Below are 15,081 nucleotides of genomic sequence, written 5' to 3' on the forward strand. Positions count from 1 at the left end.
AACAGCATTAGCCACCCTCCAATCTTCCGGTAACTCATTGTGTCTGTTGATAATATCAATATCTCTGTTGGGGTCACTGAAACCTCTTCCCTGACTTCCCATGAATATTCAAGGATAAACCTAATGAGCTACTGAGGATTGATCTACCTTTATTTGTTTTAAGATTCCAGCACTTTTTCTTCTCTGTTGAGGATTCTTTACAAGACATCACTATTTATTTCCCCAAGTTCCCGAGCTTCCATGTCTTTCTCCACAGTAAATGCTAACAACACTATTTTGTCTAATATCTCACCCACCTCCTGACAGTTAAGGTGCCCTATTCTCTACCAAGTTACTCTTTAGCCTTTAGTGAAACTTGTGTAAAGGTTTCTGAAAATTCAAATAAACAGTATCCTCGGTACAGCCGTTCCTACACCCGTATCTATTCTGCCATTTATATTCACACCAATAAAAATAAAATCCAACAGGTTAAAAAACACATTCTCTTTTTATTAAAAGTGTTTCTAAGGGTCCAGTTATTGTTCATTGACATATCATTTCAAACATATTTCAGCTCACAACCTCCTGTCAGGTTAACACGATTTGGTTTCAGACTGGCAGCAGAAAGGGTTATGGGAGTTCATGTTTATCAATCTGACAAAGGTAGCTTACAGGTTCAACAGGTAATAGATGTTTTGGAAATAAGGAGGGTCGTGGTGACTGAAGGACATTCTGGAGATAGGGAGTGATGTCGGGCCTGAAAGGGGCCAAAGAGATCTGCAGGGCTGTTGGGTCTGAAGGAGGTTGCCCAGATCAGGAGGATCATGGGGATTGAAGGAGGTTACTCTGAACGGGAGGGTCGTTGGGTCAGAATGAGATTAAGGAGATGGGGAGGGTCGTGGGGCCTTTTGGAGTTTATGGAGTTAGGGAGGTTTGTGGGGAATGATTCAGGTTACATAGATAGGAAGAGTCGTGGGGACTGAAGGAGTTTATGGAGATAGGGAGGGCTGTGGGGACTGAAGGAGGTTATATAGATAGTAAGTTTATAGAGAAGCACAGGAAAGAAGAGCAGGTATCAGCCATTTGACCACAGAGTCGGTCCCACCATTCAATATGATCACGACTGATCATTTTACCCAGTACAGTATTCCTGCTTTCACACCTTACTCTGATATTATCGTGACTACTGGCATTTAGTGATACAGCGGGCTGTAGTAACTGGGATGGGGTGGTGGTGGGGGGGTGGGGGGGGGGTGTCTTTCAGATATAGGGAGGGTTGTGGAAGCTGGGACAGGTGACAGATACAGGGCGGGTTTTAGGAATGGGAGGACTTTACAGGGATTTGGAGGAATGCAGGGATGGGACGTGATAACAATCACAGGGAGGATTTGGGAGTTTGATCTGAGACAGGTACAGCTGAGAACAGAAGTGAGTCAAACATTCAGGACAGGTAGGGACAAGGTAGGACTAATAAATTAAACTGCATTTATTTCAATGCAAGGGGCCTAACAGGGAAGGCAGATTAACTCAGGGCATGGTTAGGAACATGGGACTGGGATCTCATAGCAATTACAAAAACATGGCTCAGGGATGGGCAGGACTGGCAGCTTAATGTTCCACGTTACAAATGCTACAGGAAGGATAGAAAGGGAGGCAAGAGAGGAGGGGAGTGGCATTTTTGATAAGGGATAGCATTACAGCTGTGCTGAGGAAGGATATTCCCAGAAATACAACCAGGGAAGTTATTTGGGTGGAACTGAGAAATAAGAAAGGGATGATCAGTTTATTAGGATTGTATTACAGACCCCCCAATAGTCAAAAGGAAATTGTCAAACAAACTTGTAAGGAGATCTCAGCAATCTGTAAGAATAATAGGATAGGTATGGTAGGGGATTTTCACTTTCCAAACATCGACTGGGACTGCCATAGTGTTAAAGATTTAGATGAAGAGGAATTTCTTAAGTGTGTACAAGAACATTTTCTGATTCAGTATGTGGATGTACCGACTAGAGAAGGTGCAAAACTTGACCTACTCTTGGGAAATAAGGCAGGGCAGGTGACTGAGGTGTCAGTGGGGGAGCACTTTGGGGACAGCGACCATAATTCTATTTGTTTTAAAATAATGATGGAAAAGGATAGACCAGATCTACAAGTTGATGTTCTAAATTGGAGCAAGGCCAATTTTGACGGTATATGGCAAGATCTTTTGAAAGCTGATTGGAGGCAGATGTTCGCAGCGAAAGGGACAGCTGGAAAATGAGAAGCCTTCAGAAATGAGATAACAAGAATCCAGAGAAAGTATATTCCTGTCAGGGTGAAAGGGAAGGCTGGTAATTATTGGGAATTCTGGATGACTAAAGAAATTGAGTGTTTGGTTCAGAAAAAGCAGGAAGCATATGTCAGGTATAGACAGAATAGATCGAGTGAATCCTTAGAAGAGTATAAAGGAAATAGGAATATACTTAAGAGGGAAATCAGGAGGGCAAAACGCGGACATGAGATAGGTCTGACAAATAGAATTAAGAAGAATGCAAAGGGATTTTACAAATATATTAAGGAAAAAAGGGTAACTAGGGAGACAATAGGGCCCCACAAAGATCAGTAAGGCGGCCTTTGTGTGGAGCCGCAGAAAATGGGGGAGATACTAAATGAATATTTTGCATCAGTATTTACTGTGGAAATGCATATGGAAGATATAAACTGTAGGGAAATCGATGGTGACATCTTGCAAAACATCCAGATATACAGAGAAGGAAGTGCAGGATGTCTTGAAATGGTAAAAGGTGAATAAATCCCCAGGAACTGATCAGGTGTACCCGAGAACTCTGTAGGAAGCTAGAGAACTGATTACTGGGCCTCTTGCTGAGATATTTGTATCATCAATAATCACAGGTGAGGTGCCAGAAGACTGGAGGTTGGCAAACGTGGTGCCACTGTTTAAGAAGGGTGGTACGGTCAAGCTAGGGAATGATAGAGCGTTGAGCCTGAACTAGGCGGTGGGCAAGTTGTTGGAGGGAATCCTGAGGGACAAAATGCACATGTATTTGGAAAGGCAAGGACTGATTAGGAATAGTCGACATGGCTTTGTGCGTGGGAAATCATGTCTCATAAACTTGATTGAGTTTTTTGAAGAAGTAACAAAGAATATTGAGGAGAGCAGATGATAGATGTGATCTATATGGACTTCAGTGAGGCATTCGACAAGGTTCCCCATGGGAGGCTGATTATCAAGGTTAGAACTCATGGAATACAGGGAAAAGTAGCCATTTGGATACAGAACTGGCTCAAAGGTAGAAGACAGAGAGTGGTGGTGGAGGGTTGTTTTTCAGACTGGAGGCCTGTGACCAGTGGAGTGCCACAAGGATCAGTGTTGGGCCCTCTACTTTTTGTCATTTACATTAATGATTTGGATGTGAGCATAAGAGGTACAGTTAGTAAGTTTACAGATGACACCAAAATTGGAGGTGTAGTGGACAGTGAAGAGGGTTACAACAGGATCTGGACCAGATGGGCCAATGTGCTAACTGGCAGATGGAGTTTATTTGAGATAAATGCGATGTGCGGCATTTTGGGAAAGCAAGTCTTAGCAGGACTTTACCACGTAATGGTAAAGTCCTCGGGAGTATTGCTGACCAAAGAGACCTTGGAGTGCAAGTTCATAGCTCCTTGAAAGTAGAGTCGCAGGTAGATAGGATAGTGAAGGCGACATTTGGTATGCTTTCCTTTATTGGTCAGAGTATTAAGTACAGGAGATGGGAGGTCATGTTGTGGCTGTACAGCACATTGGTTTGGCCACTGTTGGAATATTTTGAGCAATTCTGGTCTCCTTCCTATCGGAAAGATGTTGTGAAACTTGAAACGGTTCAGAAAAGATTTACAAGGATGTTGCCAGGATTGGAGGATTTGAGCTACAGGGAGAGGCTGAACAGGCTGGGGTGGTTTTCCCTGGAGCGTCGGAGGCTGAGGGGTGACCTTACAAAGGTTTACAAAATTATGAGGGGCATGGATAGGATAGCATAAATAGACAAAGTCTTTTCCCTTGTGTCAGGGAGTCCAGAACTGGAGGGCATAGGTTTAAGGTGAGAGGGGAAAGATATAAAAGAGACCGAAGGAGCAACTTTTTCACGCAGAGAGTGGTACGTGTATGGAACGAGCTGCCAGAGGATGTGGTGGAGGATGGTACAATTGCAACATTTAAGAGGCATTTGGATGGGTATATGAATAGGAAGGGTTTGGAGGAATATGGGCCGGGTGCTGGCAGGTGGGACGAGATTGGGTTGGGATATCTGGTCGGCATGGACGGGTTGGACCGAAGGGTCTGTTTCTGTGCTGTACATCTCTACGACTCTATCACTCATAGAGGTTATAAAAATAAACTGTGTGGTCGCGTCTGGGGGAGACTAAAGCTATAAAGGTTTGTAGTTACCGAAGGAAATTACATCATTCGGGACCAGCAGAGTTTACAGAGACTGAGTGCATTTTAGAGACAGGAAGAGTTCATAGTCATCATTAGAAATGCAGAAACTAATTTATGAGAGAAGCAGGGTCACTCTGCTTTGTGCCCAGAGACAAGGAGGAGTCTAACAGCTGGAGGAGGTTACTAAGGTACAGAGTTTTTTTGTTGTCGTGACGGGAAGGTTACAGAGATCATGAAGGTAGTAGGAGTTCAAAAAGGTCACAAAGACAGGGAGGTTTCTCAGGTCTGGAAAGGACTACACTGACCAGGACGGCATAAGGAACTGAAGAGTTGTTTTTCTTCAGTTAAGGAGAGATGTGACAGAACCCGGGATTAAAGGCAAAGGCAGAAACTTGGAGAGTTTTATTGATATGAGGAGTTTAAAGGGATAGGTAGGATTGTAGGGGCTGATAGAGATAGGGGAAGTGGTATCGATGAAACAGACAATGGAGAAACTGACAGACATAGGGAGGGTTCTGTGGAACAGATGAATTTACAGACAAGATGGTGATAATGAAGCCTGAGAACTTTCTCATGTTCCTTGCCCAGCATTGTTCCAACATCATCCCCTCAGTATCTGAATTAAAGTCCACTAACTCCTCCCTGTGCTGTTTACTGCGAGTGATCTTCCCGGCTGCAGGATTTACTGAAGGCTCCAGATCTCACTCTCCATCTCTCTCTGGCTGACCAACTGTCTTCAATGTGTGATGGACGAGACAGGAATTGGGAATTCTGCTGAGTCAGGGACATTAGGAATACCTACAGGAGAGAGAGAAGTGGACAGAATGGGAAATTAGACTAATGCAATGAAGGTTACACATGGAGAATGGCACTGAGTCCCACAGAGATCTGGAAATTCCCAGTCTCCATCCATGGCCTGTGCAGTTGCTTCCCTCTGGAGTGGAGAATGCTGTTGGCTCAGGATCTGGAGTAGCTGCAAGAGTGAGAGACACTGACAGAGGCAGCAATTAGACGCACACAGTGAGGGATATCACATGGAGAGAGACAATGATATCAGCAGAGTGCAGGAATGTATCAGGATCACACAATGGTATCATCAGAAGTGGTTCTGACCAGTGAGCACTGCTACCAGTACTCAGGGAGGACTGAGCTATTTTATTGGGATAGGCTCCTCTGGTACCAGGATTATGCAGTGTGCTATAAATGGACACAGATGAGAAGGGGGAAAAGGGTCTGAGGTGAATGGAAATTCCCAAGTCCAAAGAGAAAGGTTGAAATATTGGAACACCATGGAGATGTGAATGAAGACCAAAAGAAACAGTAAGGGACTGAGTTTAATAAAAATACGACATTGTCAAACAGATTTGTGACAGGAAATTATTGGTTAAAATAAAGTAAATGCCAGTTCCGCCCCTCACAATTCCTCATACACCACAAGTGACATCACTTCCACCCCTCACATCATCACTGATGTCACACACTCAGTGACTTCCAAGCCCCCCCCACTGCCCCCCCCCGATGTGTGCGTGTGTCCCCCCTCGCTGTGTACGTGTGTCCCCATTCACTTGTGTGCATGTGACCCCGTGTTTGCCACCATTTGCGCCCCCACCAACGCCACTCAACTGCATTCTGCTGACACCACGCCCAGGTCCCTCCGTCACAATCCCTGCCCCCAGAACCCTGAGGGAAACACCACCCCTGCTCATGACTCCATCCCCACTCCCCCTAACACCACACCCACTCCAGTTACAGGCTCCGTCACCTCCCCCAGCTCCACACCAACGCCTGGTCCCAGCTCCCAGTCCTGCCAAGTTTTCACCATTCCCTCTGACCTCCCCCTCACTGAGGACGAATGATCAGTCCTCAGCAAAGGCCTCACCTTTATCCCCCCACCCTCCGTCCACACATCAATGAATTTAATACACGCCGTGACATCGAACACGTCTTCCACCCCCTCCGCCTCAGAGCTTACTTTTACAATGAAGACTCCCGCCTATTTTCTGAGGACCCCTTTGCCAGCCTCCAATTCACACCATCCACCTGGACACCCCGCGCTGGCCTATTACCTGCCTGCGATTTCTTCAGTTCCAACTTCCACCGAGACATTAACTGCCTTATCCTATCTACCCCCTCCCCCACTCCAACCTCTCACCCTTACAACGTGCAGCCCTCCACTTCCTCTGCTCCAATACCGACCTCACCATCAAACCAGCAGATAAAGGGGGTGCAGTGGTAGTCTGGTGCACTGACCTCGACACCACTGAAGCCATGATGCCAACTCAAAGACACCTCCTCCTACCACCCCCTCTCCCATGACCCACCTCCCATCACCAAACCGTCATCTCCCAGAGCAGACAGAACCTCATCACCTCAGGAGGAGATCTCCCACCCACAGCTTCCAACCTCATTGTCGGGATCCCCCACTGCCCGGTTCTACCTCCTTCCCAAGATCCACAAGCCTGACCACCCTGGCCGACCCATTGTCTCAGCATGCTCCTACCCCACCGAACTCATGTCTGCCTACCCCGACATTTTCCTGTCCCCCAATCCAGGAATTACCCACATTCGTTCAAGACACCACTCACACCCTCCACTCCTCCAAGACTTCCGTTTCCCTGGCCCCCAACGCCTCATCTTCACAATGGATATCCAATCCCTCGACACCTCCATCCACCATGACCAGGACCTCCAAGCCCTCCGTTATTTTATCTCCCGCAATCCACAACAGTACCCTTCCACCGATACTTTCAATCATTTGGCTGAATTTGTCCTCACCCTTAACAATTTTTCCTTCAAATCCTCCCACTTCCTCCAGACCAAAGGCGTAGCCATGGGCACCCGTATGGGCCCCAGCTATGCCTGTCTCTTTGTTGGCTACGTAGAACAGTCCATTTTCCGTAGTTACAATGGCACTACTCCCCACGTCTTCCTCCACTACACTGATGACTGCATTGGCACCACCTCGTAATCCCTCGAGGAGTTTGAGCAATTCATCAACTTCACAAACACATTCCACCCTGACCTTCAATTTACCTGGACCATCTCTGACACCTCCCTCCCCGTCCTGGACCTCTCCATCCCCATTAATGACAACCGACTGGACACCGACATTTTTTACAAACCTACCGACTCCCACAGCTAACTAGATTACATATCTTCCCACTCTACGGCCTGCAAAATTCCCAACCCCTATTCCCAATTCCTCCTCCTCCGCTGTACCTGCTCCCAGGAGGGCCAGTTCCACCACAGAACACACCAGATAGCCTCCTTCTTTAGAGTAAGGAATTTCCTTTCCCACGTGGTTAAAGATGCCCTCCAACGCATCTCGTCCACATCCCGGCCCTCCACCTTCAAACCCCATCCCTCCAACCAGAACAAGGACAGAACGTCCCTGGTGCTCACCTTCCACCCTACCAATCTTTGCATAAACCAAATCATCCGCCGACATTTCCGCCACCTCCAAACGGACCCCACCACCAGCAATACATTTCCCTCCACACCCCTCTCCACTTTCCGCAAAGACCATTCCCTCCGTGACTACTTGGTCAGTACCACGCCCCCCAAAAACCCACCATCCCTTCCTGGCACCTTCTCCTGCCACTGCAGGAATTGCAAAACCTGCGCCCACACCTCTCCCCTCACAACCATCCAAGGCCCCAAAGGAGCCTTCCACATCCAAAGTTTTACCTACACATCCACCAATATCATTTATTGTATCCGTTGCTCCCGATGCGGTCTCCTCTACATTGGGGAGACTGGACACCTCCTAGCAGAGCACTTTAGGGAATATCTCTGGTACACCCGCACCAATCAACCCCACCTCCTTGTGACCCAACATTTCAACTCCCCCTCCCACTCTGCCGAGGACATGCAGGTCCTGGGCTTCCTCCACCACCACTTCCTCAACACCCAACGCCTGGAGGAAGAACGCCTCACCTTCTGCCTCAGAACACTTCAACTCCAGGGCATCAATGTGGACTTCACCAGTTTCCTCATTTCCCCTTCCCCCATCTCACCCCACCTCCAGCCTTCCAGCTCAACACTGCTCTCATGACCTGTCCTAATTGCCTATCTCCCTTCCCACCTATACATTCCACCCTCGGCTCTGACCTATCACCCCCATCCCCAACCCCATTCACCCACTGTACTCTTTGCTACCTTCCCCCACCCTCCTCTCTGATCTATCACCTTCTTCCCCATCCCATTCACCTATTGTACTCTATGTTACTTTCTCCCATCCCCATCCCCCTCTCTGCAGGCTCCCCGCCTCAGTTCCTGATGAAGGGCTTTTGCCCAAAACACCGATTTTCCTGCTCCTCGAATGCTGCCTGACCTGCCGTGCTTTTCCAGCAGCACTCTAATCTAGACTCTGGTTTCCAGCATCTGTAGTCCTTGTTTTTACCTTATTGGAGGAGGAGACTACCGAGATAAGGCATGTTGTAGACACTGAATCAAGTTACAGGGATAGGGATGGTAGTCTGGAATGCAGTACATTTCAAATATGTGGAGGGACTATCGGGAAGGGAGGAGGTTACAGCGATAGGATCTGTTATAGGAACTAAAAATTTTCGAAGACACTGGACCACAAGACATGTCATAGATACACTGTTGCAGAGTAGGGAGTTTTAATATAACAGAACTTACATTGGGGTGGTGATTGAGCCTGTGGGGTGTGTGTGTGTACTGTACTCCCCTCCAGCACTGTATCTATGTCATGTTGTGTTAACAGATGTTTGGAGCCCTCTCATTGTCCTTTGCTCTGTGCACTATGGGTGACCTTACCTCACTACAGGATTTATTGAAGGTTCCAGATCTCCTTTCCCTTTGTCTCTATCTGGCAGACCAACTGCGTTCAATGAGGTGATGGACGATCCACCCAGCAGCTGGGAAGACTATTGAGTCAGGACTTTCCTGAGTACCTACAGGAGACCGAGAAATAGACAGAATGGGAAATTAAACAGATGCAGTGAGGGTTACACATGGAGAATGGCACTGAGTTCCACCAAGATCTGGAAAATGGAGCGATATTAAGTAATAGACCCAGATTGTTGGAAGATGTCAGGATCACACAATTATGTCGGAAGATTGGGTTTAGCTTCATGATGCCCTGGTATCAGTGCTCAGGGATGAGCACCCAGTGAGCAGGTGAAGTAATGGCCTCGTGGTGTTATTGCGAGAGAATGTATCCAAAACCTCAGCTAATGTTCAGGGGAGGCAGGATTGAATCCCACCATCTGAAAAGGTGACATTTGAAATCAATCATTCTAAAAATAATAATTAACAATCCACAAATAAGTATGAGCCCATTACTGATGTACAACAAATCCAAACACTTGTCCTTTAGAGAAGGACATCTGCCCATCCTCACGTGGTCTGCACGACATCCCCACAGCAAAGGGTTTGCCTCTCAATTCCCCTCTGAAATGGCCGAGCAAGTCACTCAGTTCAAGGGCTTCTCGGACTGGGCAAGAAAGGCTGGTCAGCCAGAGACTCACACATCCCATACCTGATTTTTAAAAAAAATCTATTAGGATGGTCCCCCTTGAACTGTGCTGGGACCAGTGTCCTGGCCAATCATGTCGGTAGGTTTATGGACAGGGCATTAAACTGACAGAGAGGATGCAGGTGAAAGGAGCTTTCCAAATCCAAAGGGAAAAGGTGAAGCAATGGAACAGCATGGGAATGTGGCTGAAGACAAGCAGAAAGGAACAGGATGGGACAGAGTTTAATTAAAATTGTACATCAGCAAATAGATTTGTGACAGAAAATTGTGGAAGAGAGTATATATTGTTTTTTTTTGGAACGGACAATGTTGCTGAAATAAGGTTGATGGATTTGTGACACAGGGATAAAAGAGATTTAGACACCAGGGAGACATGGATACAGGGTGAACAAAAAATATTCAGTGGTTCGTAATCTTGTGCAAACTCAGGCAAAACGGACAACGCTAACAATAATGGATACCAAAGGCATTACAGAGAAAGCATTTGGCCTCAGATCATGAAGTAGAGTCACTCTGAATGTAAATTCTGGCTACTACTTGCCAAGGACACAAGCAGCAGAACAGTTTTAGCCACCGAACAGCTTTTCATTGCTCATCACTGTATTAAACAGAAACTCATTGGAATTTTTTAAACAAAGGCATTGTGATAATTTTGGAAAACTTCAATGTTTGTATAATCTGGGACAAACACACGGTCAACATTGATAATGGAAGAGGAGTTCGGTTAATTTCTTTTCAGTGTTTCTTTGAAAAAAACATTGTGCAACTGTTAAGGGACATAACTATCGCAGAGCGACCATGTGATGAAACTTAGTGAATGAGTAATGTCACCTGCAGAGATCCTTCAGGAAATTGTGATAAAGTGCAGTTTAAATAAATATCAAGTTTTAAAGTGAATGACAGAAACGACAAGCTACAGCTAGAAACAAAAATAGCCAATGACATGAGTTTGAGAGGAGAACTGACCAAGGTAAACAGGCTAAACAGACTGAAATATGTGTCTGTAACTGAACAGTGGAAAACATTTGAAGGAACAATGCAAAATACTCAACAAAAGGACATTGAATTGAAACAGTAAAAATCTCAGCAAGAAATTCCCACTGATCCCTCACTCAGGACAAAGGGAATCATATTAGATTATGAGGCTGAGAACATCACAAAAAAGTACTTCAAATCCTGAAGTGAGAGTGTGCTTTAGGAGTAAATGTTAGTGGATTGCAATGGGTCTGCTCGCAGGAGGAGGGCTGTGGGAAGGGGAACCACGGTCAGGGTTCATTGACACGATAGGAACATGGAGAGGTGAAGGTTCTGGAGGTGGTGAGAGTGTTACAGAGTGTGGTCAGGGTCTGAACGGTGTTACAAAGCCAGTACGGATTGCTGCAGCTGGAGGGGTTTGCAGAGGTAGGGAGGGACATAGGTATTTTTATATATTCATTCATGGGATGTGGGTGTCACTGCCTGGAACAACGTTCTTTGACCCCTCTGCTAATTACCCAGAGGGTAGCTCAGAGTCAGCCATATTGCTGTGGGTCTGGAGTCACATGTCAGCCAGACCAGGTTAGAATATTTGATGACCTTCCCTAAAGGAGGTTAGTGAACCAGTGAATCTGATCAACAATGTTTCTTATGGTGGCCCCACCAATGTCTTTTACAGCCACAACATGACATCCCAACTCTTGCTCTTTATGCTCTCCCCAATGAAGGTAACCATCCCAAATGCCTGCTTCACCAGCCTGTCTACCTGTGACACCACATTCAAAGAACTGTGTACCTGCATCCCAGAGTCTCTAACTGATAACACTACCCAGGGCCCGAACATTAACTGTACAAGTCCCACCCTGGTTGGTTTCACCAAAATGGAACACCTCACCTTTATCTAATTAAACTCCATCTGCTATTCTTCATCCCACTATCCCAGCAGTACTGTTCATCCTGTTGTATCATAGATAACCTTCTTCACTGTCCACTTTCAGTGTCACCCAAAACAATTACTTACCACGAAACCTATATTCCCATCCAAACCATTTATCCAAATGACAAACAACAGGGGACCCACTGCACCGCTGGCCCCATGCCTCCAGTCAGAAAAACAACATGCCTCCCATCACCCTCTGGCTCCTACCATCAAGCAAATTTTGTATCCAGTTCACTAGCTCCTCCTGAATGCCATACCATTTTACACTGATTTGAACTTATTACCCAGTTTACCAGACAGAACACAGACCGCAGAACAGTTCTCCCAAGACCCTTCGGCCATGATTTCATACCAACCTTTTATCCAACTGTAAGATCAAAGTAAACTACATACCCTTCATTTTACTATTATCCATGTGTCTGTCCAACAGTCTATTAAATGTCCCAGATGTGTCTAATTTTACTACCACCATTGGCAGTGCATTCCAACCACCTACCATTCTCTATCCTCTTATCCATCCTCCATTCACCTTAAAATTACACCCCCTTGTAATAGCCATTTATACCACAGGAGGAAACGTCTCTGACTATTCACTCTCTCTGTGCCTCTCATCATCTTGTTCACCTCCACAAAGTTGCCCCTCCCCCTTCTCCAATGAAAAAAGCATTAGCTCCCTCAACCTTTCTCCGTAAGAACTGCCCTCCATTACAGGCAGCATCTTGGTAAATCTCCTGTGTACGCTCTCTAAAACTTGCACAGCCTTCCTGTAAACAGGGGACCAGAACTGAACACAATATTCCAAGTGTGGTCTCACCAGGACGCTATAAAGATGCAGTAAAACCTCACGGCTCTTACAGTCAATCCCCTTCTAAGGGGAGCCAACCCAACATATGCCTTTTTAACAACCCTACCAACGTGCGTGGCGATTTTGAGGGATCTATGGACACGGACCCCATGATCCCTGTTCCTGCGCACTGCCAAGTATTCTGCATTTCACCCTGTATTCTGTATTCAAATTCGACCTTCCAGAATGAGTCCCTTCACACTTTTCCAGTTTGAACTCCATCTGCCACTTCCAGCCCAGCTCTGCGTCCTGTCAATGTCCTATTCCAGCCTCCAACAGCCCTCCACATTCCCCACCACTCCACCAACCTTCATGTTATTGGCAAACTTACTAACCCACTCTCAAACATCCACATCCAAGCCATTTATAAAAATCACAGAGAGCAGAGTCCCAGAGCTGATTGATACAGAACCCCACTGGTCACTGAGCTCCAGGCTCAGTCCATCTGCTGCCACACTCTGTCTTCTCTAGGCCATCCAATCCTGTATCCAGACAGACAGATTTCCCTGTATACCAATTTTCCTTCTTTTCTGAATAAGCCATCAACATAGTCTGTCATTTCCTCAAAGAATTCAATAAGGTTTGTGAGGCATGACCTGACCCCTCACAAACCCATACTGACTGTAGCTAATTTAACTATGGTTTTCCAAGTAGTCATAAATCCTGTCTTTAGAGTCCTCTCCCATAATCTGCACACCACAGACATTCGACCAAATCTGTAATTCCCAGAATTCTACCTCCGTAACATGGTTTGGACTTTACAAATCTTCCCTCCTCTGCCATGTTCCCCAGAAGGGCACTGGAGGGTGGTGGGGGGTTACAGAGATAGGGAGCGATATCAGGACAGGAGGATTTTGCAGACATTACGAGGTCTGCAGTGCCAAAAGGAGGCTTCAGTAATTGTGAGGTTTCATGGTGATGAAGGCATTTGTGGAGGGAGGGAGGGAGGGAGGATTGTAAGGAAATGAGAGGTTTCACAATTTAGGTGCTTTGTTAGGGCTGCAAGTGGTTACTGAGTTGGGGAGGGTGTAAGCACTGGTGGATATTACATGAACACGTAGTTTTAGTTGCAGTGGCATGAAGAGGATTCAGGAAGCTGGAGAGTATGGGGTCTGAACGAGGTTACACAAATGGGAAGAGTTTTCGGGAGTGCAGGTGTTTACAGAGACAGCAATGGTCTGATCTGGAGCAGAGGACCCAGACTGGGAGGGATGTGGGGACTGGAGGTGGTTTCACAGGGAAGGAGGACCATAGACCCACAGGAGGTTACAGAAATGTGGAGAGCTGTAGGGCTGATGGGTTCATGGGGTTGGGAATGTTGGGAGGGATGGAGAAGTTTACAGGGATAAGGATGTTTGTAGGCCAGGGCTGGATCACAGGCAGGGACTGTTTTAGGGAGCTGAGCAGATTACAGAGATAAAGAGGTTTGTATCGACTGGAAGAACAAACAGAGATATGGAGGGTAGTCGTGACTGAAGATGTTTATAGACACAGGAAGGCTTAGGTTCTGGGGGTTATGGAGGCTGTGGAATCTGGATTTCTTTTCAGAGACTGGAATAACAATTTTAGTCAGAAACAGTTTCACAGATAAGGGAGCATAGCACAAACAGGAGGAAGTTGTAGAGGAAGGTGACGTTTAAACAGACAGTGGTGTAAGAGCTGGACAAGGTTATGGAGATGGGTAGATGGTGGAGACACAGAAGGAGCTTACATTGACATGGGGGTGATAGTGACAGGAGGGTGGTAAATAGATAGTGGGTTCTGCAGGGACTGGATTGGGAGAGGCACAGGCATGGAGTGAGTTCGACAGATCAGGATTACTGCAGAGACCTGAGAGGATTACACTGATAGGGATGGTGGTCAGGTCTCCACAGACTGGTGGTGTTTAGGGACTGGAAGAGATTTGGTAGATAGGGAGGGAGGTAAGAGCTGCCGGGGCTTATGGAGAGTTGAAGAGTTGGAGCAATTTGCAGAGGTAGGTTTCTCAGATAGGAGTAGGTTATAGATAGTGTGGTCTGAGTAAGTCAAAAAGAGGAGAGTTTTCGCATCTGGAAGAGGTTACACTGACAGGGACAGTTGAAGAGACTGAAGCAAAAATGCATGGAGAAGGTTTCACAGATAGGGAGGTGAGTAGGGACTGAAGGTGAATACACAGACATGGAGGGTTGTATTGTTAGACGGAGCTTAGAGGGATAGGGACCGCTGTAGGGATTTACACAGATAGGGAAGGTTGTGTTTTTGGAGAAGGTTACACAGATACAGACAGTGTTAGGGAGTGTTTAGTGGACTACAGAGGAGCTCAGAGAGAATGTATTATGGGGAGTGGAGGAGATTACAGACACAGAGATGGCTGTCGGGTAGTAAAGAGCTTCTACAGAACCTCGATTCTGTAAGGCTGGAGGGAGATTATAACAGTGAGTTTT

At 46.4% G+C, this 15,081-nt stretch overlaps 1 long non-coding RNA gene across 1 annotated transcript in view; it reads right to left on the bottom strand.

Annotated features, from left to right (window-relative positions):
* LOC140458607 (uncharacterized) overlaps positions 1–15,081 on the bottom strand; it is a 36,208-nt gene that overhangs the window by 4,949 nt on the left and 16,178 nt on the right. The window contains exon 3 of the long non-coding RNA XR_011953606.1: positions 9,179–9,315. This is a non-coding gene — a long non-coding RNA (uncharacterized lncRNA). The remainder of the gene's footprint in view (positions 1–9,178; positions 9,316–15,081) is intronic.

The sequence above is a fragment of the Chiloscyllium punctatum genome, chromosome 33 (assembly GCF_047496795.1).
Source record: "Chiloscyllium punctatum isolate Juve2018m chromosome 33, sChiPun1.3, whole genome shotgun sequence".
NCBI classification, from domain to species: domain Eukaryota; kingdom Metazoa; phylum Chordata; class Chondrichthyes; order Orectolobiformes; family Hemiscylliidae; genus Chiloscyllium; species Chiloscyllium punctatum.